Genomic DNA, 27,100 nt, shown 5'->3' on the forward strand with positions numbered 1-27,100 from the left:
ACAAGGACCTAGAAGAACTAAAGAGCAAACAAACAATGATGAACACCACAATAAATGAAATTAAAAATTCTCTAGAAGGGGTCAATAGTGGAATAACTGAGGCAGAAGAATGGATAAGTGACCTGGAAGATAAAATAATGGAAATAACTACTGTAGAGCAGGATAAAGAAAAAAGATTGAAAAGAATTGAGGACAGTCTCAGAGACCTCTGGGGAAACATTAAATGCACCAACAGTCGATTTATAGGGGTCCCAGAAGAAGAAGAGAAAAAGAAAGGGACTGAGAAAATATTTGAACAGATTATAGTTGAAAATTTCCCTAATATGGGAAAGGAAATAGTTAATCAAGTCCAGGAAGCACAGAGAGTCCCATACAGGATAAATCCAAGGAGAAACACACCAAGACACACATTAACCAAACTATCAAAAATTAAATACAAAGAAAACATATTAAAAGCAGCAAGGGAAAAACAACAAATAACACACAAGGGAATCCCCATAAGGTTAACAGCTGATCTTTCAGCAGAAACTCTGCAAGCCAGAAGGGAGTGGCAGGACATAATTAAAGTGATGAAGGAGAAAAACCTACAACCAAGATTACTTTACCCAGCAAGGATCTCATTCAGATTTGATGGAGAAATTAAAATCTTTACAGACAAGCAAAAGCTGAGAGAGTTCAGCACCACCAAACCAACTTTACAAAAAATGCTAAAGGAACTTCTCTAGGCAGGAAACACAAGAGAAGGAAAAGACCTACAATAACAAGCCCAAAACAATTAAGAAATTGGGAGTAGGAACATACATATCGATAATTACCTTAAATGCAAAAGGATTAAATGCACCAAAAGACACACACTCGCTGAATGGATACAAAAACAAGAGCCGTATATATGCTGTCTACAGGAGACCCATTTCCGACCTAGGGACACATACAGACTGAAAGTGAGGGGATGGAAAAAGCTATTCCATGCAAATGGAAATCAAAAGAAAGCTGGAGTAGCAATTCTCATATCAGACAAAATAGACTTTAAAATAAAGACTATTAAAACAGACAAAGAAGGACACTACATAATGATCAAGGGATCAATCCAAGAAGAAGATATAACAATTGTAAATATTTATGCACCCAACATAGGAGCACCTCAATACATAAGGCAAATATTAACCATAAAAGGGGAAATCAACAGTAACACAATAATAGCAGGGGACTTTAACATCCCACTTTCACCAATGGACAGATCATCCAAAATGAAAATAAATAAGGAAACACAAGCTTTAAATGATACATTAAACAAGATGGACTTAATTGATATTTATAGGACATTCCATCCAAAAACAACAGAATACACATTCTTCTCAAGTGCTCATGGAACATTCTCCAGGATAGATCATATCTTGGGTCACAAATCAAGCCTTGGTAAATTTAAGAAAATTGAAATCGTATCAAGTATCTTTTCTGACCAAAATGCTATGAGACTATATATCAATTACAGGAAAAGATCTGTAAAAAATAGAAACACATGGAGGCTAAACAATACACTACTTAATAACCAAATGATCACTGAAGATCAAAGAGGAAATCAAAAAATACCTAGAAACAAATGACAATGGAGACACGACGACTCAAAACCTATGGGATGCAGCAAAAGCAGTTCTAAGAGGGAAGTTTATAGCAATACAATCCTACCTTAAGAAACAGGAAACATCTCAAATAAACAACGTAACCTTGCACCTAAAGCAATTAGAGAAAGAAGAACAAAAAAATCCCAAAGTTAGTAGAACGAAAGTAATCATAAAGATCAGATCAGAAATAAATGAAAAAGAAATGAAGGAAATTATAGCAAAGATCAGCAAAACTAAAAGCTGCTTCTTTGAGAAGATAAACAAAATTGATAAACCATTAGCCAGACTCATCAAGAAAAAAAGGGAAAAGACTCAAATCAATAGAATTAGAAATGAAAAAGGAGAAGTAACAACTGACACTGCAGAAATACAAAGGATCATGAGAGACTACTACAAGCAACTCTATGCCAATAAAATGGACAGCCTGGAAGAAATGGACAAATTCTTAGAAATGCACAACCTGCCAAGACTGAACCAGGAAGAAATAGAAAATATGAACAGACCAATCACAAGCACTGAAATTGAAACTGTGATTAAATATCTTCCAACAAACAAAAGCCCAGGACCAGATGGCTTCACAGGCGAATTCTATTAAACATTTAGAGAAGAGCTAACACCTATCCTTCTCAAACTCTTCCAAAATATAGCAGAGGGAGGAACACTCCCAACCTCATTCTATGAGGCCACCATCATCCTGACACCAAAACCAGACAAAGATGTCATAAAGAAAGAAAACTACAGGCCAATATCACTGATGAACATAGATGCAAAAATCCTCAACAAAATACTAGCAAACAGAATCCAACAGCACATTAAAAGGATCATACACTATGATCAAGTGGGGTTTATTCCAGTAATGCAAGCATCCTTCAATATATGCAAATCAATCAATGTGATACACCATATTAACAAATTGAAGGAGAAAAACTGTATGATCATCTCAATAGATGCAGAGAAAGCTTTCACAAAATTCAACACCCATTTATGATAAAAACCCTGCAGAAAGTAGGTATAGAGGGAACTTTCCTCAACATAATAAAGGCCATATATGACAAACCTACAGCCAACATCGTCCTCAATGGTGAAAAACTGAAAGCATTTCCACTAAGATCAGGAACAAGACAAGGTTGCTCACTCTCACCACTCATATTCAACATAGTTTTGGAAGTTTTAGCCACAGCAATCAGAGAAGAGAAAGAAATAAAAGGAATACAAATTGGAAAAGAAGAAGTAAAGTTGTCACTGTTTGCAGACGACATGATACTATACATAGAGAATCCAAAAGATGCTACCAGAAAACTACTAGAGCTAATCAATGAATTTGGTAAAGTAGCAGGATACAAAATTAATGCACAGAAATCTCTGGCATTCCTATACAATAATGATGAAAAATCTGACAGTGAACTTAAGAAAACACTCCCATTTACCATTGCAACAAAAAGAATAAAATATTTAGGAATATACCTACCTAAGGAGACAAAAGATCTGTATGCAGAAAATTATAAGACACTGATGAAAGAAATTAAAGATGATATAAATAGATGGAGAGGTACACCATGTTCTTGGATTGGAAGAATCAACATTATGAAAATGAGTGTACTACCCAAAGCAATCTACAGATTCAATGCAATCCCTATCAAACTACCACTGGCATTTTTCACAGACATAGAAGAAAAAATTTCTCAATTTGTATGGAAACACAAAAGACCCCGAATAGCCAAAGCAATCTTGAGAAAGAAAAATGGAACTGGAGAAATCAGGCTCCCTGACTTCAGAGTATACTACAAAGCTACAGTAATCAAGACAGTATGGTACTGGCACAAAGACAGAAATATAGATCAATGGAACAGGATAGAAAGCCCAGAGATAAACCCACGCACATATAGTCACCTTATCATTGATAAAGGAGGCAAGAATATACAGTGGAGAAAAGACAGCCTCTTCAATAAGTGCTGCTGGGTAAACTGGACAGGTACATGTAAAAGTATGAAATTAGAACACTCCCTAACACCATACACAAAAATAAACTCAAAATGGATTAAAGACCTAAATGTAAGGCCAGATACTATCAAACTCTTAGAGGAAAACATAGGCAGAACACTCTGACATAAATCACAGCAAGATCCTTTTTGATCCACCTCCTAGAGAAATGAAAAACAAAAATAAACAAATAGGACCTAATGAAACTTAAAAGCTTTTGCACAGCAAAGGAAACCATAAACAAGATGAAAAGACAACCCTCAGAATGGGAGAAAATATTTGCAAATGAAGCAACTGACAAAGGATTAATCTCCAAAATTTACAAGCAGCTCATGCAGCTCAATATCAAAAAAAAAACAACCCAATCCAAAAATGGGCAGAAGACCTAAACAGACATTTCTCCAAAGAAGATATACAGATTGCCAACAAACACATGAAAGAATGCTCAATATCATTAATCATTAGAGAAATGCAAATCAAAACTACAATGAGATATCATCTCATACCAGTCAGAATGGCCATCATCAAAAAATCTAGAAACACTAAATGCTGGAGAGGGTGTGGAGAAAAGGGAACCCTGTTGCACTGTTGGTGGGAATGTAAATTGATACAGCCACTATGGAGAACAGTATGGAGGCTTCTTAAAAAACTAAAAATAGAACTACCATACGACCCAGCCATCCCACTACTGGGCATATACCTTGAGAAAACCATAATTCAAAAAGAGTCATGTAGCAAAATGTTCATTGCAGCTCTATTTACAATAGCCAGGACATGGAAGAAATCTAAGTGTCCATCCACAGATGAATGGATAAAGAAGAGGTGGTACATATACACAGTGGAATATTACTCAGCCATAAAAAGAAACAAAATTGAGTTATTTGTAGTGAGTTGGATGGACCTAGAGTCTGACATACAGAGTGAAGTAAGTCAGAAAGAGAAAAAGAAATACTGTATGCTAACACATATATATGGAGTCTAAGAAAAAAAAAAAAAGGTCATGAAGAACCTAGAGGCAAGACGAGAATAAAGACACAGACCTACTAGAGCATGGACTTGAGGATATGGGGAGGGGGAAGGGTAAGCTGTGACAAAGTGAGAGAGTGGCATGGACATATATACACTACCAAACGTAAAATAGATAGCTAGTGCGGAGCAGCCGCATAGCACAGGGAGTTCAGCTCGGTGCTTTGTGACCACCTAGAGGGATGGGATAGGGAGGATGTGAGGGAGGGAGACGCAAGAGGGAAGAGATATGGGAACATATGTATATGTACAACTGATTCACTTTGTTATAAAGCAGAAACTAACACACCACTCTAAAGCAATTATACTCCAATAAAGATGTTAAAAAAATTACTTTGAACATACTTTAAAATCCTTCAAGTACAACCCAACTGAAAAATGGACAAAAGACTTAAACAGACATTTCTCCAAAGAAGTCATATGGATGGCCAACAGGCACATGAAAAGATGCTCAACATCACTAATAATTAGAGAAATGCAAATCAAAACTACAATGAGGTACCACTTCAAACCGATCAGAATGACCAACATTAAAAAGTCTACAAATAATAAATGGTGGAAAGGGTGTGGAGAAAAGAGAACCCTCTTACTTGGGTTAGAGGGTTGGTGGGAATGTAAGTTCGTGTAGCCATTATGGAAAACAGTGTAGAGGTTCGTCAAAAAACTAAAAATAGAGTTGCCATATGATTCAGCAATTCCACTCCTGACCATATACCCAGACAAAACTATAATTCAAAAAGGTACACACATCCCAATATTCAGAGCAGCACTATTTACAATAGCCAAGCCATGGAAACAACCTAAATGTCCATCGACAGAGGAATGGATAAAGAAGATGTGGTACATATATACAATAGAATACTACTCAGCCATAAAGAAGAATGAAATAATGCCATTTGCAGCAACATAGATGCACCTGGAGATCATCATACTAAACGAAGTAAGTCAGAAAGAGAAAGACAAATACCATATGATATTACTTATAACTGGAATCTAAAATACAACACAAATGAACATATCTACAAAACAGAAACAGACTCGCAGACATAGAGAATAGACTTGTGGTTGCCAAGGGGAAGAGGAGATAGGGAAGGGAAGGACTGGGAGTTGGGATTAACAGATGCAAACTATTATGTATAGGATGGATAAACAACAAGGTCTTACTGTATAGCACAGGTAACTATATTCGATATCCTGTGATAAACCATAATGGAAAAGAATATGAAGGACATATATATGTATAACTGAGTCGCTTTGCTGTACAGCAGAAATTAACACATTATAAATCAACTATGCTTCAATAAAATTTTTTTAGAAATCACATTTAAAAACTTCTTCAAGTACAAATAAAGCAGGGTAATGTTTCAGCATCATCATTATCTCCCCACATCAGTCACTGTCTTGCAGCCACCCTTGGACATACATTTATACCAGCGCTACTCAAAGTACAAAAGCTGTGCAAACTAGCATGTTTCTCACCAAAAGTTTCTATGCTAACACAAGGGTTCTTCAGCTTGTGAGTCTTTTTCTTTGGTAGCTTTTCAATCTTTTGTCACTTGGCTCTATTTTGACTGTCATGTTCACTGCCATACTGTGTTTATTCACAATTTGCCAATTTCTCGGCATTTCCAGGACATTAAGAGTAGATGAGTACAACAGAACAGAATATGCGCGATGGGAACTGTCCCTGAAATACTGTCCCTTTAAGTCAAAGATTACCTTTGGACCAGATCTTTGAGGGTAATGTTCTTTAGGCTGTTGACTTGGCCGATGAGTAAGAAACCTTGGTCTGTTATGTAATATCTACCAGTAGGAAAATCATCCTTCAGCATGAGTGGCTAAGAGACTCTCTCCTGATTTGGGGTCGGGCCAGTCAGGCACCAGTCTGCTTATCTGTGCAGATGGGGGCAGCCCCGCCCACAGGTCAGGAGAGCCTGTCTTCGGGCATCACATCAGGGTTGTGGTCCATGTCCTGTGGTGAGCAAATATTGACAGAACTGGATTCCTCTTGGAACTGCAAGGAGGGTGGGTGGCTGGTTAATGACCGTCAGACTCCATACTTGAAAGAGCTCAAAATCTTTTTGTTTTGTTTTTGTTTTTAATTTTGGCCACCCCGTGCAGCTTTGCGGGATCTCAGTTCCATGAACCCGGGCGATGGCAGTGAACGCGCCGAGTCCTAACCTCTAAACAGAGAGATTGGGACAGAAAATCTGTAAGCTAAGAAAAGGTCTCTAATTTAATTAACCCGTTTCAGAGGTAAACTCCATAGAACAGCACAGAACAGCAGGAACTAATGGTCACTTACCACTGTTGCAGTCTGAAGGCTGTGTGCTTCCTGGTCTTTTGATGACTCACTGGTATCAAGGGAAGGATAGAAAAAAAAGGGGAAAAGCTAACATTTACTAAGGTCCTGCTGTGTGTTGGGCACTGCTCTCAGGTATTCTATACATATTTTTTCTCACTCAATCCTCAAGAGAAGATATTATTAGCTCCCTTTGCCAGATAAAGAGGAAAAGTTAAGTGACTTGCCAACATAATGGGGTGGGAGGTGGGGCAGGGAAGGACAAGATTCAAATTCAAGTCCTTTGGATTTCAAATTCCATGCTTTTTTCCTCTAGACTATGCCAAGTGGGTAAGGCTATGCATGGCGTGGCTGAAGACCAAGCAGAAGGGAGGCGGAAGAAACAAAGAGATTGTGTTTGTCCATCTTTCCTGATTGTGTAGCAGGGCCCCACGGTAAGCACCTCCTCCTGTTGTCAAAAGCAACATGCAAATATATCCATTATCACTTATTATATGTTCAAGGTGAAAAATTGTGCACAAAATAATGAATTGGTTTATTTCGTGCCTCAGGCTCTGAATATAAACCAGAGCTCAGCTTTTGGCCCTGTTAAGGACACCTGTGGGGGTTTCCCGGGGTCTGTGTGATGGGCACTGCTGCGTATGTGGCCCTGTTAGCACAGGAAGAGGAGGCAGTGCAGAAGCTCCAAAATAAAAGGCATGGAGAGCCTGCTCTGACTAATAGCTACAGTAAACAAACAAAGAAACAAACCCAAAACCGCCCCCCACCAAACCTCTGTTATAGTACACAAGCCAAATCTAATTACCAGAATGCTAAAAGTCTTTTCAAATGGGCGGGGGCTTTTCTTTGTGTTGAATATGCATGAAATTCTCAACTACTAGATAAAATTTTTTTAAAAACAATTATTTATTTGGCTGCACTGGGTCTTAGTTGTGGCATGTGGGATCTAGTTCAATCCCTGACCAGGGATTGAACCCAGGGCCCTGCACTGGGAGTGCGGAGTCTTCACCACTGGACCACCAGGGAATTTTAATCAGGAATTTGGACTCAGTTAAATTTGTCGACCATCAGATAAAAAGGAGGTGCTCTGCTTTGTGTATTGCTATTCCAATGGAATAAACAATCTGATAAAAAGCACATCTTAAATTTAAGCTCTTCAGTGGTTAGTCACAACCTACAGGGTGAAATCTAACCTTGGCAAGCGGGGGAGGTTTGGCCTGACTCCTTGGCCCCATTACCTGTCACTGACTTCCAGCCTCACACTTTATAAGGGCAAATTATTTGGAGGTTACCCCTTTCCTGTGACATTCACCCTGAATGCCATTTCACACCTCTGTGTTTCAGCACATACCAGTCTCTCTTCTGGGAGCTTGGGACCTGGTAATGTCCACGTAGGATCTGGAAGAACGAATCTTTCCCACATCTCACCTTCTTCCTTGACTCCGCCCCTTCGTCTCACTGCTTCTCCACATCACACATGCTTCCACTGTAGGGACCACGCCTGCACCCTCTCCATCCCGGAGCCCCGAGTTCTCTGAGAGGATGGTTGGCATAAGTAGGTGCTCAGTAAAAAGAAGAAACCAAGATATCATGAAACAATTTTTTTTTTTTTTATCTTGCCTGGAGTCATCAATGAGAGATAAAAACTGGCTTCTCACTTTTCCTCTAAAACAACCACAAAGAATAAGTTCCCCAGCCAAAGAGTTCAGTAAATCCTTTCAGAGGAAATCCAAGAGTTGGTAATGTTTCAAGTAAATGTGAAATAAGAATATTTGTTCTAAGAAACATGTAAGATAATTGAAGGATAATATTCAAATATATATTGATTCTACTTGAAGCTAGTGAAAAGAAGATACAAATATAAACGCATATCCCCTAGATACCTGGGGCTTTGGGTATATTAAACATCGCTGTTAGAATTCAGACACTAAAATGAAGCACCTTCAGTATCTGGGCCCCTTAAGAGAAAACACCTGTGTATCAATAGTTTGCGGGGTTGAGCCTTTGCTAATTGTTACTCTCAACCAGGAGGTGTCGTCAGAGACAAGCGCGTTTGCTATGGCTGCCTTCTTGAGGCTGATCACCCAAATCCTGCTCCAAGTGGAATTCCTGCTGCCTCCTAAGATCCTATCCCTCTGTGGAAGCTTCAGCTGGAACAGCCAGTATACACACCTGCAGTTCTCAAAGTGTATTATACAGGAGAATCACTCGGGGGCGGCGGGGGGGCGGGGGGGGATGCTAAAATGCAGATTCCTCAGCTGCAGCTGTGGAGATTCTGATTCAGTAGGTCTGGAGTGGGGCCCGGGGGTGATTTTCATCTTAAGCACCATCTTCTTCTCCCTCCAACCTCCCATTGTGAAGCGCTTCGAGAAACACTGATCTGCACCTACATAGACTGTACAATATCATCTCACAGCCTCAACTCAGACACAGGCTGGAAGGGGACTCATTTGTTCACTCATTCGTCAAACACCTACTGAGTCCTTACAGCCAGCCAGTCACCACTGGGTACCTTGACAAAGTCACGCAGCTCATCTTCCTCTCTCAGGCTTGAGATCCCCATCAAGGGATCAATCATAGAATCCAGTAAAGACTTAGCCTATCCTTTCTTATGTTCACCCCCATCAAAGAACCTGGCTTCCACCATGATAGGGGAAAAAGCCCCCCCTTTCACATAAAGAACACTGCCATGTTTACAGAAATTCTGCCTCTAAATTGATCCCTAATGGTTATTTTACAGGATATCAACATTCCAATGATTTAGTTAGGAAGGAATCTTATTACCAAGATTCATTCTTTCAAACACAGACAAAAATAATAAATCCATGGCTTTAAAAACACAGACCAAAATAATAAATCCACATGTATCTGAAAATCAAAATGCTGCTGAGTATGTTTCACTGCCATGTTAACTTTGTAAGTCCAAGATAAATAAAAATCCTGGTAGTAAACAGTGGGATAAATTACATTACTATAAATAAAACATAAACTAAAATTCCATTAGAAATTTTAAATCACCATGATATGGTTACCCCGGGGGAGTTGAGGGAGAGCGCTTTCTTAGAAACTGTAATGAAAGTTGCATATCCCACTATAGTTTTTCAGGCTACAGCTGAAAAACATCTGTTCAGTGACCAAAACTTACTATGCAACAGTTCACCTATTTTTAACTTTCTGACCATCAGAAAAGTTTTTGTTCTAGAAAGGACTTTAAAGGTCATTAAATCCGACCTTTCACTCTACACTCAATACTGCTTTATAACATCGCAGCTGCAGAAGTGCCCTACAGCCTCTGCATGCATTCTATTCCTCTGTGGGTCAAGAGGGTCACTGCCTCCCTGGAGCTCAGCCCATCTTGGTACTGTTCCAGTTTTTAGCACTTTCTACCTCACATCCTGTCTGATAAGCAGAAAAAGCCAGTTTTGTTTTTTGGTTTTTTTTCCCACAAGAAAGGCTTTCCCCTCTTAGAACAGAGCAGGGTTCCTGGATTAGGATGGCATCTCGGCTGCATTGACCAGAAACCTGATTCAGTGCCTTAAACAAGGCAGGGCTTAATTCTTCTTATGTAACAGGAAGCCCAGAAGACAGCTCAAGTGAGAGAAGCTGTGGCCTTCCTGGCCACGACTCTATCACATAGCCACCTCAAACTTCAAGGAAGTATGGGACAGTGGGTATTTTAGCTGGTGACCAGAACAATATCTGGGTTATATCCACGAGGAAGAAGGTTGGGACAGATTTTGGGTAGGGCGATTAGCAGTCACTGCCACAGCCTGAGAGTAGTATCAGGTGACTAATATGCTAACTGACTGATGAAATCTGTCTTTCTAACCATTAGAACCCTTTAGGGGCTTAGGACAGGATTATAGAAACTTTTTTTTTTTTTTCTGTAACATCCCTTCAGCTGTTTGCACACAATGATCGTTTGTTTTCCTTTTCCCCATCCCAAGATGTCTCTTTTCCAAGTGATGTCTTTTCCAGGCTTGTCTCTGAAAACACTCCCATTTGTTTATATTCCAGGTGCGGCCTGACCTATAAAAAGTAATGCAGAGTCATCTCCTTCCTCCTGCTGTACACTATACTATTATTAACAGAGCCTAAAATCCCCTGAACTGAAACAGCCTGCTGTCAATTCATGCAGAGCATGCCTTGAACTCAGATGCTTGTGGGGAAGGGGTAGGGCCAAGGAAGGCACACATCACTGAGTACTTACCTTGTGACAGGCACCCCACCATCTCCTTTATAAGGCATCCATTCAGAAGACCCCACCAGGCCATATCAACCTCATTTAGCCATTGCAAGGCTGCTTTTATGGACCCAAGGAAGCACTTTACATTATCACTGCTAACCTCCATCCTCCATGCTATCAGGTTTAGTCCACTGCTCCTGAGCTCTGATTATTACCCCATGGACTATATATCTAGCATTTTTAGTTCTAAGTCACCTTAATATATGATTATCTTTGGTATTAGTTAGGATTGTGTTCAGCTGTAATGAAAAAAAAACCCAAATAATAGCTGCTAACATAAGACAGAAATTAATTCAAAAGTCTGGAAGTTGTTAGCCAAGTTGACATGATGTGCCGAAGTATCAGGGATGCAGGCACCTTCTGTCTCGTTGTTCCATCACGCATGTCTCCCAGTGTCAAGGTCACCTTGCTGTCCAGAATGGCTGCTGAACCTCTAGCCACCACATCTGAATTCCAGCTGGCAGGGAAAAGGAAATTGAGGAAGGAGTAATGGCCCTTCCTTTTAAAGACATTTCCTGATAGTTACATGTCATTTGCACTTACATGCCACTGGCCAGAACTGAGTCACATGGTCACAATTTAGCTGCAAGGGGGAGCTGGGAAATGCAGCCTTTGTTCAGGATGGCTATATGTCCATTTAAAAACCAGGTGACTGCTGTCATCAAAGATTAAGTAAAAAGATATTGGGAGACAACCTATAGTCTTGGCCACTCCTTCCATTCTTCATCCACGTCAGTGGTAAAAACATTAAACTATCCAAGACAAAGGCAAAAAACACCAACAATAATAGGAGATAATATTTATTGAGCATTTACTATGTGCCAGCCACTGCCCTATGCATTTTACGTGTAATAATGTAGTTAATCATCACAAAAGCATTGTTAAGTTGGGCACTATTTTTTTTTTTTTTTTGCGGTACACGGGCCTCTCACTGTTGTGGCCTCTCCCGTTGCGGAGCACAGGCTCCGGACGCGCAGGCTCAGTGGCCATGGCTCACGGGCCCAGCCGCTCCGCGGCATGTGGGATCCTCCCAGACCGGGGCACGAACCCGCGTCCCCTGCATTGGCAGGCAGACTCTCAACCACTGCGCCACCAGGGAAGCCCTAAGTTGGGCACTGAAACAACCTGCTGTCAATTCATACAGAGCATGCCTTGAACTCAGATGCTTGTGGGGAAGTTGGGCACTATTATATTATTAATAATAATTATATATTATTATTAATAACATATATTATATAATTATATAGTATAATTATACTATATTATACATAGGTGGGAAAACAGAGGCCTAGAGAGTCTGAAGCCCAAGGTCATATAGTTCATAAGGGATACAAGTGTGCTTGAATTGGAGCTCATGCTCTAATTAATCACTATAATGCATTGCCTTCGGGCAATGTGTGAGAGATGGAAACTTCTGTCTTATTTTGGCAACTGTTGTTTTGGGATTTTTTGTTTACTCACATCTGGAGTTGGCCTCCTCTACTGGAACCTCCTTTGGATTGAAATTAATTAGCAAGACTTGGGCTTGGTTCTTCAATTAATGACTATTCCACCAGTATACCTGCTCAGGTCTGCTTAGCTCCTAAGAGTCTTGTCCTTTGTAATTTGGATAAACAGGATCAGCTCCCAGAACCAGGCTTATGCTGAAGAAAAATGAGAGATATGACCTAAAAGACAGGAGAGCAAGTGTGGCAGCCCAGCAAACACATCATGGCAGTATGGAGGGCTGTATATAGGAGAGTTCAAGGGTTTTGGGTTGTTTATCTTTGCTGTTGAGTGTTAGAGTTCTTTATATATTCTGGATACTAGACCCTTATCAGATATATGATTCACAAATATTTTCTCCCATTCTGTGGGTTGACTTCTCATACTTTAAAAAATAGTATCCTTTGAAGCAAAAGTTTTTAATTTTGATGAAGTCCAATTTTCTTTTGTTGCTTGTGTTTTGGTGTCATATCCGAGAAGTTATTGCCAAATCCAAGGTCATGAAGATTCACCTCTATGTTTTCTTCTAAGAAGTTTATAGTTTTAGCTCTTGTATTCAGGTCTTTGATCCATTTTTAGTTAATTTTTGTATATGATGTAAGGTAGGGGTCCAACGTCTTTTTTTGCATGTAGATATCAAGTTGTACAAGCATCATTTATTGAAAAGACTATTCTTTCCTCGTTGAAAGAATCTTGGCAATCTTGTTGAAAAATCTGTTGACAACAGACACACACTTTTATTTCTGTCCTTTTAATTCTTTCTATTCTAATATTGATTTCGATATCTATCTGTATGTCATTATCCCATTGTTTTGATTGCCATAACTTTTTAGTAAGTTTTGAGGTCAGGAAATGGTAGCTCTCCAATTTTTTCTTCTTTTGCACAATTGTTTTGGCTCTATGGGCTTCCTTGCAATTACATATGAATTTTCGAATCACCATTTCCATTTCTACAAAAAAAAGACGATGAGGATTTTGAAAGTGATTGCACTGAATCTGTAGATCCCTTTGGGTAGTATTACCATTCTAACAATATTTGCTCTTCCAATCCATGAATGTGTGTCTTCTCATTTACTTATGTCTTCGCTCATTTCTTTCAATGGTATTTTGTAGCTTTCAATGTAAAGGTCTTGTACCTCCTTGGTTGAATTTATTTCTTGGTACTTTATTCTTTTTGATGCCCTTGTGAATGGAATTGTTTTCTTCATTTCCTTTTTGGATTGTTCATTGCTAGTGCATAGAAATAAAACTGATTTTTGTGTGTGGATCTTGTATCCCACAACAATGCTTAAATCGTTTATTAAGTCTACTTGTGTGTGTCTGTATGAATTGTTTATGATTTTCTACCTATAAGGTAATGTCATCTGAGGAGAGAGATTTTCTTTCTTTCTGATTTGGGTGTCTTTCTTTTTCTTACCTAATTATCCTGGCTAGAACTCTCGGTACAATACTGAATAGCAATGGCAAGAGAGGCATGCTTGTCTTGTTATTGATCTTGGGGGAAAAGCTTTCAGTCTTTCACTATTGAGTACGATGTTAGCTGTGAGTTTTTGGTAACCACACTTTATCAGGTTAAGTTTCCCCCACTGCTGTCACAGTGATTTTTTTCCTCCTAAAATGCAAATATCATAAAGCACTCCCTTGCTAAAAGTCCTACAGTGAGTCCCCATTTTCTTCAGCATGAAATCAAGTCCCTTAGTATGGCCCAAAGCCACTTCAAGAGTGTCTGATACCCGCTGACTTCTCCAGTTTCATGTCCCCACACCCTAGAGTCACAGACACATCATTTCCCCACACATGCCGTTCCCTCCGCTGGGAACACTACCTCCCTTTTCCAAAAGGCTTCTTTGCCACAGCCCTGTGTCCCTGCCCCTCCCGCCTTCGGGCAGTCTCTGTGTTACTCCTGAGTTAACGCTCAGAGCAGCTGGTACACTAGAATACAATCATCTGCTTACCCCTTTGCCTTCCTAAACAGACTATGAGGTTTTGGAAGGCAAAGACTAGGTCTCTCATTTCTGTATCCTTAGTGAATATAAGACTTCATAAATGTCTTTGGAATAAAGACTACTTTTCTGTTTTATTTATATTTACGAACATGTCCTGTAAGTCCTAACAGAGGTGGCTCTACATAAGGATGAGGTAACAAATTCAGTTAAAGAATCAGGAAGTTATATGCTTGGACTTTACCAGCTCAGCTCCCCAAGCCCCGTTCGAGAGCCATACGCAGATTATTTTTGCTTTCACAGTAACTTGAAGAATGCATATACCTTCTTCCATCAAAGGATAACATTCTATATAAATCTTAGTGTTCTTTCTCTTTAGGTTGCTAGGACACTCAAAGTATTTAATGCTTCATTGTCCTGTAACTATATTAGTCCTAGAGTCTAGCATATTTGTTTCTTCCTGTTTATGTCTTTGCTTTTCTATTTTTATTTTAATAATCTTACTGTACATAAGCCTTTTTGGAAAAAAAGTGGAGCATAAATATGTAAATATATATGCTAAAAATACATTGTATGTATTTCTTGTTAGCAGAGAAGCACACAGATTGTTAAGGTGACAATGCAGAAGAGCAGAGTTAGAGCCATTGAGAAAGTTTGTCTGCAGTGACTTTAGCTGTACAAGCCATTGTTAGGTTGGGGTCTCTTAAATGAAAACCAGAAATTAGGTAGATTTCCTTCATGAGGGAGTGGAAAAAAATTTTGTTGGCACAGAGACATATTTTCAGGCCCTCAAACTCTTCTCCAAATGGCTCCTCCTTATCATTACAGAGATTTTGCATCAGACAGCACTGAGGAGAAAAGGTAAACATTTCCAATATTCAGTGAATTAGAGACTCAGAGCCTGGATGAACTTGACCATCTGGAGCAAGTCCCTATCTTTAAATGAAGAAATGGCATACCCCACACTGAGCGTACACCTCCGCGATTCCTCTTCCCTTCCCGCCAGATCTAATTAGTCACCAGGTCTGTAAATTTCCCACTGGGATCTTCCCCTTCCCCCTTCCCCCTCTGTCCCAAGTCTCCACAGGCTCTAGGTCTGATTGAACGTGCAAAACTCCCATATCCTCTCCGGGGTCACCTCTTGCTGCCCATCCATGCATTCTTGGCTTTGGATTTTCTAAATGACTGAGGTGTCCTCGTGTCGCTATATGATGGCCCGTGCTAATGGCCCGTGCTATTCCTCTGGGTAGAATCCTCTCCCTTCCTCCCTCCTGCCCTCTCATCATCTGGCTCATTCCCGCTCATCTTTCAGGACACAGCTCAGGCAGCTTCTCCTAATAACCCAGCACCTCCCTATGTGCTCCTGAAGCACCTTCACGGCTGCCTGTCTCCCTCATTAGGCCGTGAGCTACTTCAGATCAGGGAGTAAAGTTACCAGAGTCCCAGAATATAAATCCTACCCACCAGAGCAGGTCTCAGGAAATGATTGTTGATCGGACGTGGACACGTTTAGCACACTGCTGTAGACACACTTAGTGAACGTGCACGAAACGGGCCTCACTCATAACAGTTTCCAGAGTATGAGACGTGGACCTCACCAACTTCCACCAGCCTGATGTTTCCCCCTCTCCCACCCCAATTCTTCTACATTTATTAAGTCCTTCCCACTCCTTCCTCTGTCTAATTAAAAAAAAAAAAATTCCTTATTCCATTTGGATTTGACTTAGATTTGTTTTCAAACTGAAAGCCAATTGTCCTAAACACTGTTTATTAAATGAATTCTTTCCTTTCTTATTCATTTTGAGGTGTAGCCTTAGTTCTTATTAAATTCTTATAAATAATAGAATTTGTTTCGGGGAATTTCTCTTCTACCCTATTGGCCTATTATCACTCGGGTTTAGTTGCTGTCATCTTATTATACTTACCTGGGTATTTGCTTTTCAACTTAACTATATTTTTTCATATTAAAAAACTATAGAGCTTACTTCAAAAAAAAAAAAGAACAATACAGGAGTATTTTAAACATATAGATAAGCAAAGAAAAAATTAAATTACCCTAATGCCATGTCCCAGAGATAACTATAATTATCATTTTGATGTAACAAGAGTGGTAGCTGACTTCCACTTAACCATCTTGCCAGATTAACTGACACCTCTAGTCCTCCGTAGAATGTGCTGGCTGATGTCCATAGCAAGCTGAATGGTCCCGGAGGGCGGCCTATGCACTGTTCTCAGCATCAGCGGACTGTGCTTAGCAAGAGTCAGGTGTGTTTATTCCAACATGTTATGCCAGGTGCAGTGGTTATTCAAATGGTATGATTATTTAAATATTATGTACATTGGGCTTCCCTGGTGGCGCAGTGGTTGAGAGTCCGCCTGCCGATGCAGGGGACATGGGTTCGTGCCCCGGTCCGGGAAGATCCCACGAGCCGCGGAGCGGCTGGGCCCGTGAGCCATGGCCGCTGAGCCTGCGCGTCCAGAGCCTGTGCTCCGCAACGGGAGAGGCCACAACAGTGAGAGGCCGCGTACCGCAAGAAAAAAAAAAGTTATGTATATTGATAAAAACAATGAGTATAAAGAGAGTAATTTCTAAGAAAAGTAAGTTGAATGCTTTGGAAAGACTCTATAAAGATAAGATACTAAAAATATTACTCAAATTATGTGTACATGAGAATTATAAACATTGGAAAGAAATAAAAATCTAGGAGTCTATACTCAGTTTGCTTCATTATTTAGCTTCTCTAAATTCTTGACCCATTTAAAGAAACCAGTATTTCACATTTTTACATTTTCTGGTGGTTACATTATTGGTATGTTTAATGCTGCCAAAAAAAAAAAAGACAATACACAACTTCAGAGGACTCAAAGAGTCATAAATAGAATACCTATGACAAAGTTTTGCCAATGATTATTTACTTGTTGTAGTTTTAAAGAACATTTCATTTATAAAGATTCTCCTCCTTAACCAAATTTTTCAATTAACCGATCAGCTACCAGTGCCCACAGACTTGGTTAAGAGAGCATGTATTATACCTTCAGTCATTTAAAAATGTATAAAGATATTGATTTTTACATAAATGAGATCATGCTATAAATACTGCTTTATCCCCCTTTTCACTGACTATATTGTAGACATTATTCCAAGTCATTAAAGATTACAACGTTTTTAATGCCTGCCCAGCTCCTCCTGCTGAAGTCCTATTTAACGTTTCCTTTTATTGGGCATTTAAAACTATGTACCAAAAATAAACAACCCAATCCAAAAATGGGCAGAAGACCTAAACAGACATTTCTGCAAAGAAGATATACAGATTGCCAACAAACACATGAAAGAATGCTCAACATCACTAATCAATAGAGAAATGCAAATCAAAACTACAATGAGATATCATCTCACACCAGTCAGAATGGCCATCATCAAAAAATCTAGAAACAATAAATGCTGGAGAGGGTGTGGAGAAAAGGGAACCCTCTTGCACTGTTGGTGGGAATGTAAACTGATACAGCCACTATGGAGAACAGTAGGGAGGTTCCTGAAAAAACTAAAAATAGAATTACCATATGACCCAGCAATCCCACTACTGCTCATATACCCTGAGAAAACCATAATTCAAAAAGAGTCATGTACCATAATGTTCATTGCAGCTCTGTTTACAATAGCCAGGACATGGAAGAAACCTAAGTGTCTATCAACAGATGAATGGATAAAGAAGATGTGGCACATATATACAATGGAATATTACTCAGCCATTAAAAAAGAACAAAATTGAGTTATTTGTAGTAAGGTGGATGGACCTAGAGCCTGTCATACAGAGTGAAGTAAGTCAGAAAGAGAAAAAGAAATACTGTATGCTAACACATATATATGGAATCTAAAAAAAAAAAAAAGGTCATGAAGAACCTAGGGGCAGGACGGGAATAAAGACGCAGACCTACTAGAGCATGGACTTGAGGACATGGGGAAGGGGAAGGGGAAGCTGGGACAAAGTGAGAGAGTGCCATGGACATATATACACTACCAAATGTAAAATAGATAGCTAGTGGGAAGCAGCCGCATAGCACAGGGAGATCAGCTCAGTGCTTTGTGACCACCTAGATGGGTGGGATAGGGAGGGGGTGAGGGAGGGAGACGCAAGAGGGAAGAGATATGGGGATATATGTATATGTATAGCTGATTCACTTTGTTATAAAACAGAAACTAACACACCATTGTAAAGCGATTATACTCCAATAAAGATGTTAAAATAATAAATAAATAAAACTATGTACCTTTCTTGATTTCCTCTTCGTGGGACTCACAGAAAGCTTGGAGTTTAGTTTTATGTGCAGCCTAGGGTTTCTTATACAGTTAATCTCCTTTTCTCAATTTTCACATGCCTGCTTTAAAAACAATTTTTTTTTAAAATTTGTGTTAAAATTGTTTCTTGTTATAAGTTGGGAGAATCCCTTCTGGCAGAGAGAATAGACCAAACACAAACCCCTAATATCCTGTCTCCAAGTGTGAGGTTATAGTATGAGTTTGGTTGACAGAAAGCCCTTTTGTTTTGCCTTGAAGGCAATTCCTTACTGTCGCCTCTCTGGTCTGACATAACCGGCCAGGGAGCTTATAACTACCTAGAGAGCTCTAAGACTTCTACTGAAATTGCTGATAAGCCCAGGAAGTGGTCTAATAGCTTAGCTTTGCTTTTTCTGGACTCCTGTATGTAACCTAGGTATATCTTCTAAAATTATTTTTCTCAGGATTTGGACAGTAAAGGAGGCACAATATCAAATTAAAGGCACGAAGTATTCCTTACCTTCACTGCTACTTGCAACAACTGAAAAAAATTACCAATAATGTGAAAAGGCCTGGCCTTGTGGGTTACTTCCACAACACCTGGTCAAAAATAGGAGGCCAGGGCTTTCCTGGTGGCGCAGTGCTTGAGAGTCCGCCTGCCGATGCAGGGGACACGGGTTCGTGCCCCAGTCTGGGAGGATCCCACATGCCGCGGAGCGGCTGGGCCTGTGAGCCATGGCTGCTGAGCCTGAGCGTCCGAAGCCTGTGCTCCGCAAGGGGAGGGGCCGCAGCAGTGAGAGGCCCACCTACCAGAAAAAAAAAAAAAGAAAAAAGGAGGCCAGAGGGCCTCATTAGGATGCTGGCTTCTTTCTGAAGCTTTCGACACCTCTAGGAGCTTTGAGCACTATCTGAAGCTGAAATTTCAACCACAACTTATATATTATCCTAAAGTGCACAAGCAGTATGCCTCTTAAAAGAGACCCTGTGGAGGCTTCCGTGGTGGCGCAGTGGTTGAGGGTCGGCCTGCCGATGCAGGGGACGCGGGTGCGTGCCCCAGTCCGCGAGGATCCCACGTGCGGCGGAGCGGCTGCGCCCGTGAGCCATGGCCGCTGGGCCTGCGCGTCCGAAGCCTGTGCTCCGCAAGGGGAGGGGCCGCAGCAGTGAGAGGCCCGCGTACCAAAAAAAAAAAAAAAAAGAGACCCTCTGGATTTTTCTTTATCGTCTAAAATTTGAGATCGAATACAGATTATACTTTTCATAGCCAAAGAGAAAAAGAATATCTGGGTACCTTTTAGGAGATGTGAGGCTTTTCACAGGCTCTTTCATCACTAGGTGGTCTATGGAACAAGAAATTGTGTACGTTGGCATCAGGACCACGCCTCCAAAAAGAATTAACAGTCCAGATTGGTTAACATTCTTTAGTATCTCAAACACCTGTAGTGTCTGAGGACTCCTCACAAATGTTCTCTAACAACTTCTTTTGGCAAGCGGGTATAGATAAATAACTAGGGCTACGATCTGGGCATTGCTCACATTTGCTAATGAAAAGCAGTCTGTACAGCAGCCTCTCAAGAAAAATCCAAAATTAAAAAACAAATTGGGAGAGATTTATTGGTATTGCAAAAGGTCTTCCACTTAAGAACACCCCTTTCTTAGTCCCCAATATCACTTAAAATAGGATTAGTTTTAAATAAGCTTGATTTTTCCAAACTTTTCAAGCTTGTTGAAAAATCAACAAGCTTGATTTTTCCATAATTTACTGCTTAAATTATGGCACACCACAGTTTCACCAACTCACCAACTTAGCACAGATCCAGGCTTCAATTTATGTGCAGGGCACTGTACCAAGCACAACGAGTGATTTCCATGGTAAACGTTATCTAACAGGCTTTTCGTCTCTGCCTGATGATTGAATTCAGTTGCAACCTTAGTATTCACAGAGTGACTCAGACTCCAGCTAGGAAGTCTGGCTGGGCAGTGGATGAACTTTGTACTTCGGAAATTAGGTTTTATTTAGTACATTTATGTTTCATACTTCAGGGATCCTAGAACATGCTGAGAGATGCTGGAAAGAAATAGCTGGTCAATTCCAGGGCACCCTTGCAGCATATTGACCTAATCTGAAAACAAGATGTTGCCCACAATCAGTTTCTATTGCAGCACAGCAGAATACGCCACCCCCAAATATGACTGCAGGAGTTCAGGACATGCCGCCTCAAAAAAATGCCACTTTGTTGTATTACTGTGAGCTGAAGGCACTTGAAAAACAGCAAATGTGGGTGAGGTATTCTCTGAACTCTCCTTATCTCACTAGACAGATTCTCCAAAAAGAACTCAGATATCATAAATCCCCTTCTCAGGAGTTTCATCAACCAGGGGAGATTGACTCTTATCACAGGAGAAGAGCCTAGAAGTCGACACCACACCCAGACACACTTTGCCATAAGCTATCATGCCGCCCAGCTATTCCTCTAAGGGCCCATTCATCTTTCCTAAAAATCATTTACTCTCCCCTAAGAGGCCTACATCCTCTCTCCCCTTTCCCTATTAAGATGGTATTTAAATTTGAATTCTAAGCCACTTAGAGGAGTTACTCATTTTTCCTGGGTATCTCACATGTATACCTGAGGTATACATGTTAATAAACTTCTGTGTGTTTTTCTCTTGTTAATGTGTCTTCTATTACAGAGTCTCAGCTAAGAACTCAGAAGGGTAGGGGAACAATTATTTTCCCTCCCCTACACTATTCATCACCACCCTGGGCATGGGAAAGTGCTACAACACAGTAGACAATGACATTCTTTCCTATAAAATTTTATTTATTACATAAAAAAATTCTATACATTTGTTAGACTAAAATACAGTTTTCGTTATAGTTCTGGTAACTGAGTCAGTACACAGAAAACTTAGCATTAGATCAGCACTGTTTTTTCTAGTTCATATTTCTGCACAAGGAAAACATTTCAAAGCTCCATTTCATATAGGCTCATTGTACTCTGAAGCCAGATGGAATTCCATCCAATTCAGAGCTCTTGGAAGTTAATTTCCCAGCAAGATTTGATAACTCCAGAAAGTTAATTGCTTCATATACATATTTTTAAAGTCCTCTGAGAGCACAACACTCTGTAAATTCTGCAGTGTCAATAATGACAGTCACAAATACTACAGGGCTATGACCATGTCTGTGGGGCATGTTCAAGCACCTACATGTTTGTTTCCCCACCTGAATACAGTGTAGTGACACTGTAATAAAGAAATAATAATAAGGAAAAAACTCAAAATAATGCTAAGGTACAAGATCCCGAACCAGGGAATTCATGGAAGACTTAACCATGATCCTACAGTTTGTAATGGACAAAGACCGGACATGATACAAAAATCCATTTTGACACTGTGAATAGGATGCAAATAGCAAAACAAAACAAAACCAAAAAGACAAAAAAGGCCTCAGATTGAGAAATATGTGGCACCACAACATACCTCTTATGCTGGATTTCACAGCAGTGAGATGTCGAAACACACTGATGGGAATTTTCTGTTCAAATCTCCCCATACACTGGATGGGATCTGACTGGACGGGATGTTAGGCTCAGAGCCTGAGAGATGAAGAGCAGGTCCCTCTGCATTGACTGATCTTTCAAACTTGGCTGCTTTATTCTAGGAGCCTATTCTAAACTCAGGAGTTCAGGAAGGCTGTGCCAGAAAGTACTTAAAGTTGGACTTTTGGTCTTCAGAAGATATGCTTTTGTCTTTGGTTGTTTTCCCAGAGCCCCTGTCATTTTGTTAGGTGCCCTCTACACTTTTCTCCCCACTCTTGTGTTAGTTGTAGCAAATCGGATCAGCTAACAACCTCCTGAAGTTATTTCACTGGGTACCACATCTTTAGAAGTGCATTCAATGGTCAAGAATATTCTGAGACAGTGTAACTGAAACTTCATTATGGAGCTCCCAGTACCCTTTTATAGGATGGACAAAATCAAGAGAACCTCAACAGCAACATAATCTAGTAGCACTAAGGCAATACAGTAGAAGAAAGGTAGCTTCCCCCCGTGATGTCTTTGAAAATCAAAACCAGCCAAAACAAGGGGGCCAAAGATTCTGGGAGAACACTGCTAGAACCCAGAGGAAGGGGAAAATTTACTCTGTAGTCTCTGTCTCCAATCATCAGTCCCAAAGCTGTCCTAGTATTGTTTCATTCCTATGAATCACCTCATACAATTTTGGAAAACAATCCTGGCTTAATGATCCATGTGGTAAATGAAGGAAGTGCTCACATTTTCTAGTGGCAGGTAGAATGGTCTGCAGGATGCTGGCAGGACGTTCACTCCAGTCCTGTGTCCATTCATTCCTCAAGTCTTTTCTCTTTTTTTGTTCTTTTCTTTTTATTTATTTTTGGCCGCACTGTGCAGCATGTGGGATCTTAGTTTCCTAACCAGGGATGGAACCCACGCGCCCCCTGCATTGGAAGGGTGGAATCTTAACCACTGGACCACCAGGGAAGTCCCTCAAGTCTTCTTTTCAATGCTTACTTTACTCACATAGAATGATTTAACACATTATTCCTCAAAAAATAACTAAAACTAATTTCCTAGCTGATGGGATGGGTGGATCAGATTCCTAGGTGAAACTCAGGACATTTCCTTTAGGTCATACACTTCTATGACAAAAAGACATCAAATATAGATACTTACACCGGACTTAGGCCCTTTTCCACCCAATATGGGAACTTCCACCTGTGGTCTCTTCCTTTGCTACTGTGGAAGGTTCAATAGAGCTCTTCTGGGGTTGTGGGGTGGGGAGGAGAGCTGACTTTTCTATTTTCTTCACCAGCCAATTAGGACATTTCCACTGCTTTCTTCAGCTTGAAAATGTAGGTAATAGTTTGATGTCTGACTATAGGTCATGACCCCCTGGAATCAAATCTTAAAAAACCTCAAATTCCTTTAAGGATGTCTGCCTGCTTTTTCAAGGGCCCAGAGGACACTCCATATAGTGCAGCAAGCTTCCCTAATAGTAAGGTGTAAATGTGAAGAAACCCACATGCTCCCTAAAGAAGGAAGGTGATGTGGATGGGGGGAGTGGAGGCACAGTCCCATGGGCAGTGGTCCAAGGCTGCTCTAGTGGTGACCGGAAAACACTCAAAACAGGAGGGAACATCTCACTGATTTACGAAGGAGAAAAAAATAACTTTTGAATTTGTCCCCCCAGCATCTGCTCCTCCAACTTTCCACTAAAAATTTTTTGTCATCTATGGACTATGGTAAGTTTGCTAATTTATCACCATCTTCAAATGTTCTTGGTCGTGTTGACAGAGATATATTTTTAGACAGTGATCTAACTGCTAACACTATGCTACAGAGGTCATAGCTGAGTGACAATAATAAAGAATCTAGTGTTTTGGTAGACGGATGATTACAGGGATTCCCTATTCATTTCTTCTTGGATTTTCTTGTCCATTGCAAATAATTTGGTACCTTGCCAAAAATTCATCATAGGACACATACATCCTTACACCACCAAGGAAAGAAATCTTACTGTCTTGAAGATTCAGTGTTGACGTCCTGTTTTTCATTCAGATTAGTGTGGTTTTGATTTTCAAAGCTGGTACTAAAAGTTTTCAAGTTATAAAAAGGATTCCAGACAACAAGGTCCTACTGTATAGCACAGAGCACTATATTCAGTATCCTATGATAAACCAAAATGGAAAAGAATATTTTTAAAAAGTATATATATAACTGAATCACTTTACTGTACAGCAGAAATTAACACAACATTGTAAATCAACTATACTTCAATTAAAAAAGAAAATGATTCCAGGTCTGAAATTGTTAAGTACCATCTTAAAAGAATCTTCAGTGGAGGCCTAATCACTACTTTATTTCAAAACACATTATCAAACCAACTTTACAGCAGCCTCAGACTTGTGTTCCTTAGGCCCTGAGGGGATGGGGGTGGGGTGGAGGCGGGCAGTCTCAGGGTCTCGAAATTCTATTAGTATTTTAAATGTTCCTAAGTAGGCTATGTGACTTTGAGAGAAAGGTAGTTCATTGCTTTCATAAGCTTCTCAGAGGGGCCCTTGGTCCCCTCAAAAGATTAAGAACCTGCTTTTGAATATCAAATACTAAATTTGGGTCTTAGCAAATAAAAGTGAAAGATTTCTGAAACGTTTGGAAATTACAACGTTTTCATGTTCAGCTAGATCTTGACTAGACCATGAGTAACCTGAAAGCTTTACTATTCTGAATTCCCTGGTCTAGAATGTTTATTCCTCAGGAAATCATTTATATTGTACAACTGGTATCAAAACTGAAGAAAATAGCCTAATATTTGGGTCCCTAACAACTGCATATCTTTTCCACAAGTTTACTAATGAATTTCTTTAAAAAATATCCAACTTAAATCCTGCTCATTTAATTTAGAAAAGTGATAGCTGTTCATGTGATACTGAAATGGAAGCATCATTTGTCTATTTTTTACACATATAAAAATCAAGGAGATGGGGTGGAAGAAAGCGTACTATAGTATTTCCATAGAAAAGAAAGGTTTTCCACAGAAATTCTCAAGTTTAAAAACGCTGCATTGAAGTTTTTTTATAAGAAAGATATCTTCAAAGATTTAAATCTTGGATTAAAAATTTCCTCTTAAATTGAAATTTGGAGAATAAGAATTTGACTCAAATTTATGAAACGTGAATGGAGGAAAGCGTGCTATTTAAAATTTTTTGGTGTGTACAATGTGTTTAGCTTTTTATTTTGTTTTCTAAGTTTGCTAGCTTTATATTTTCTCTTGGCACATTCAAGCATCCTACTTTTTTCACAATTTGGGCTATGTGTCATTAAAAAGATAAGCTTATTCTGAAAGTAGCCAGTGTATATGAAGACTGCCTACTTTTCAAATGGGCTAACATGTATTCTTTAGTACACAAAGATACATGAATATGCATTTAAAGCAAAAGGCATTCTGCACTGTGATTATAGAATACACAAAGCTCTGCTTTATGCATTTACTTACGAACCCACAATTTTCCAATATATATTCACAGACCACATCTTAAAAACTCTAGGCAAGCCATTATAGTGCACTTTTATCTATCAGATGGAGTATATGAAAAGAATACAGAGATTAACGTGGCAGGTGCATTGATAAGCCTCCAGATTCTGAGGATTTTGTTTTTGTTTTTTTAAGTGGCGGTTAAAACGCAGTAGAGAACTTATTGAAAGGTGAAAACTTTAAAAGACCTTTCTGAAGGAAACTTCTCAGAGGCTGTGTTAAAGGCTATTACTGGAAACTCCAAAAATTCAAGAGAGGTTACTGATGAAAAATAAAATAAAATGTTCAGGTCACCATAATTGGCAGCTCTGGTTTCAGAACTGACCCCAGAATTCTACTTTGAAGGCCAGGAGACCTCTTAAAATGGCCTTTATTAGCTATTAGTGGTGCTTGGTGGAAATGGTCGGGGTCTTGAGGGCACTAACATGGCCTCACAAATATTTGGTGCCTGTAGTTTCCATAGCTGTTTTAAGGGAGAGGGTGGGAGGAACATTACTCTGGTTTCAAGGGGCTCAGGACCCCTATAAAAGGGGTCACCTCCTAACCACCCCCTACTGGGGTGAAATCCTGAAACTGCCCTGGGAAGATAAGGGAGCCCTTGGCAGATACCGAGGTCAGTGGTATTGGGAACTGGCAGCTTAACGCCCTTGGCTGAAAAAATGACAAAATTAGAGTAAGGGAGCATCTCTACAAAGGAAAAACTTATTTGCAGCTTAATTTTTAAATAGACTCAGTGAATGCCCCCTCCTCAACCATTATGCAAAAAGTTTAGGAACCAACACACAGTTAAGCTACTTATATTGCAGTAACTTAGGACTTAATTATGCTATAGGATAGGATAAAAGCTTTGATCCTTAAACATTAAACATTGCATTAAATGGTTTAAAGGAAGAGCCTGCTTTGAGCTGTGCTAGTCCATGCAGAGATAATACAATCTCAGCGCTCTAGCTAAATTCCTAATGTTTACCTAACGTACTGGTAAGCCTCCCACAGAAGATGGGTCTCTTGGATTTATACTGAAATATAACCTTTTCCCTTCCATATCATATACAGCAGAGCTTACTCTTGAGGCAGGAGCCTAGAAAGTCTAAATCAGGCATCAGAACCTTAATTTTCCAATGGCAGCAACGATCACGATTCTCTTCTCACTGTGATCACCACTGACAACCG

The 27,100-nt window shown here is 39.8% G+C and overlaps 1 protein-coding gene across 1 annotated transcript in view; it reads right to left on the reverse strand.

Moving 5' to 3' along the window:
• The window catches only part of SLC44A1 (solute carrier family 44 member 1), a 218,605-nt gene that overhangs the window by 27,696 nt on the left and 163,809 nt on the right, over positions 1-27,100 (reverse strand). The window lies entirely within an intron of this gene.

This window comes from Pseudorca crassidens, chromosome 7 (assembly GCF_039906515.1).
Source record: "Pseudorca crassidens isolate mPseCra1 chromosome 7, mPseCra1.hap1, whole genome shotgun sequence".
Lineage (NCBI taxonomy): Eukaryota > Metazoa > Chordata > Mammalia > Artiodactyla > Delphinidae > Pseudorca > Pseudorca crassidens.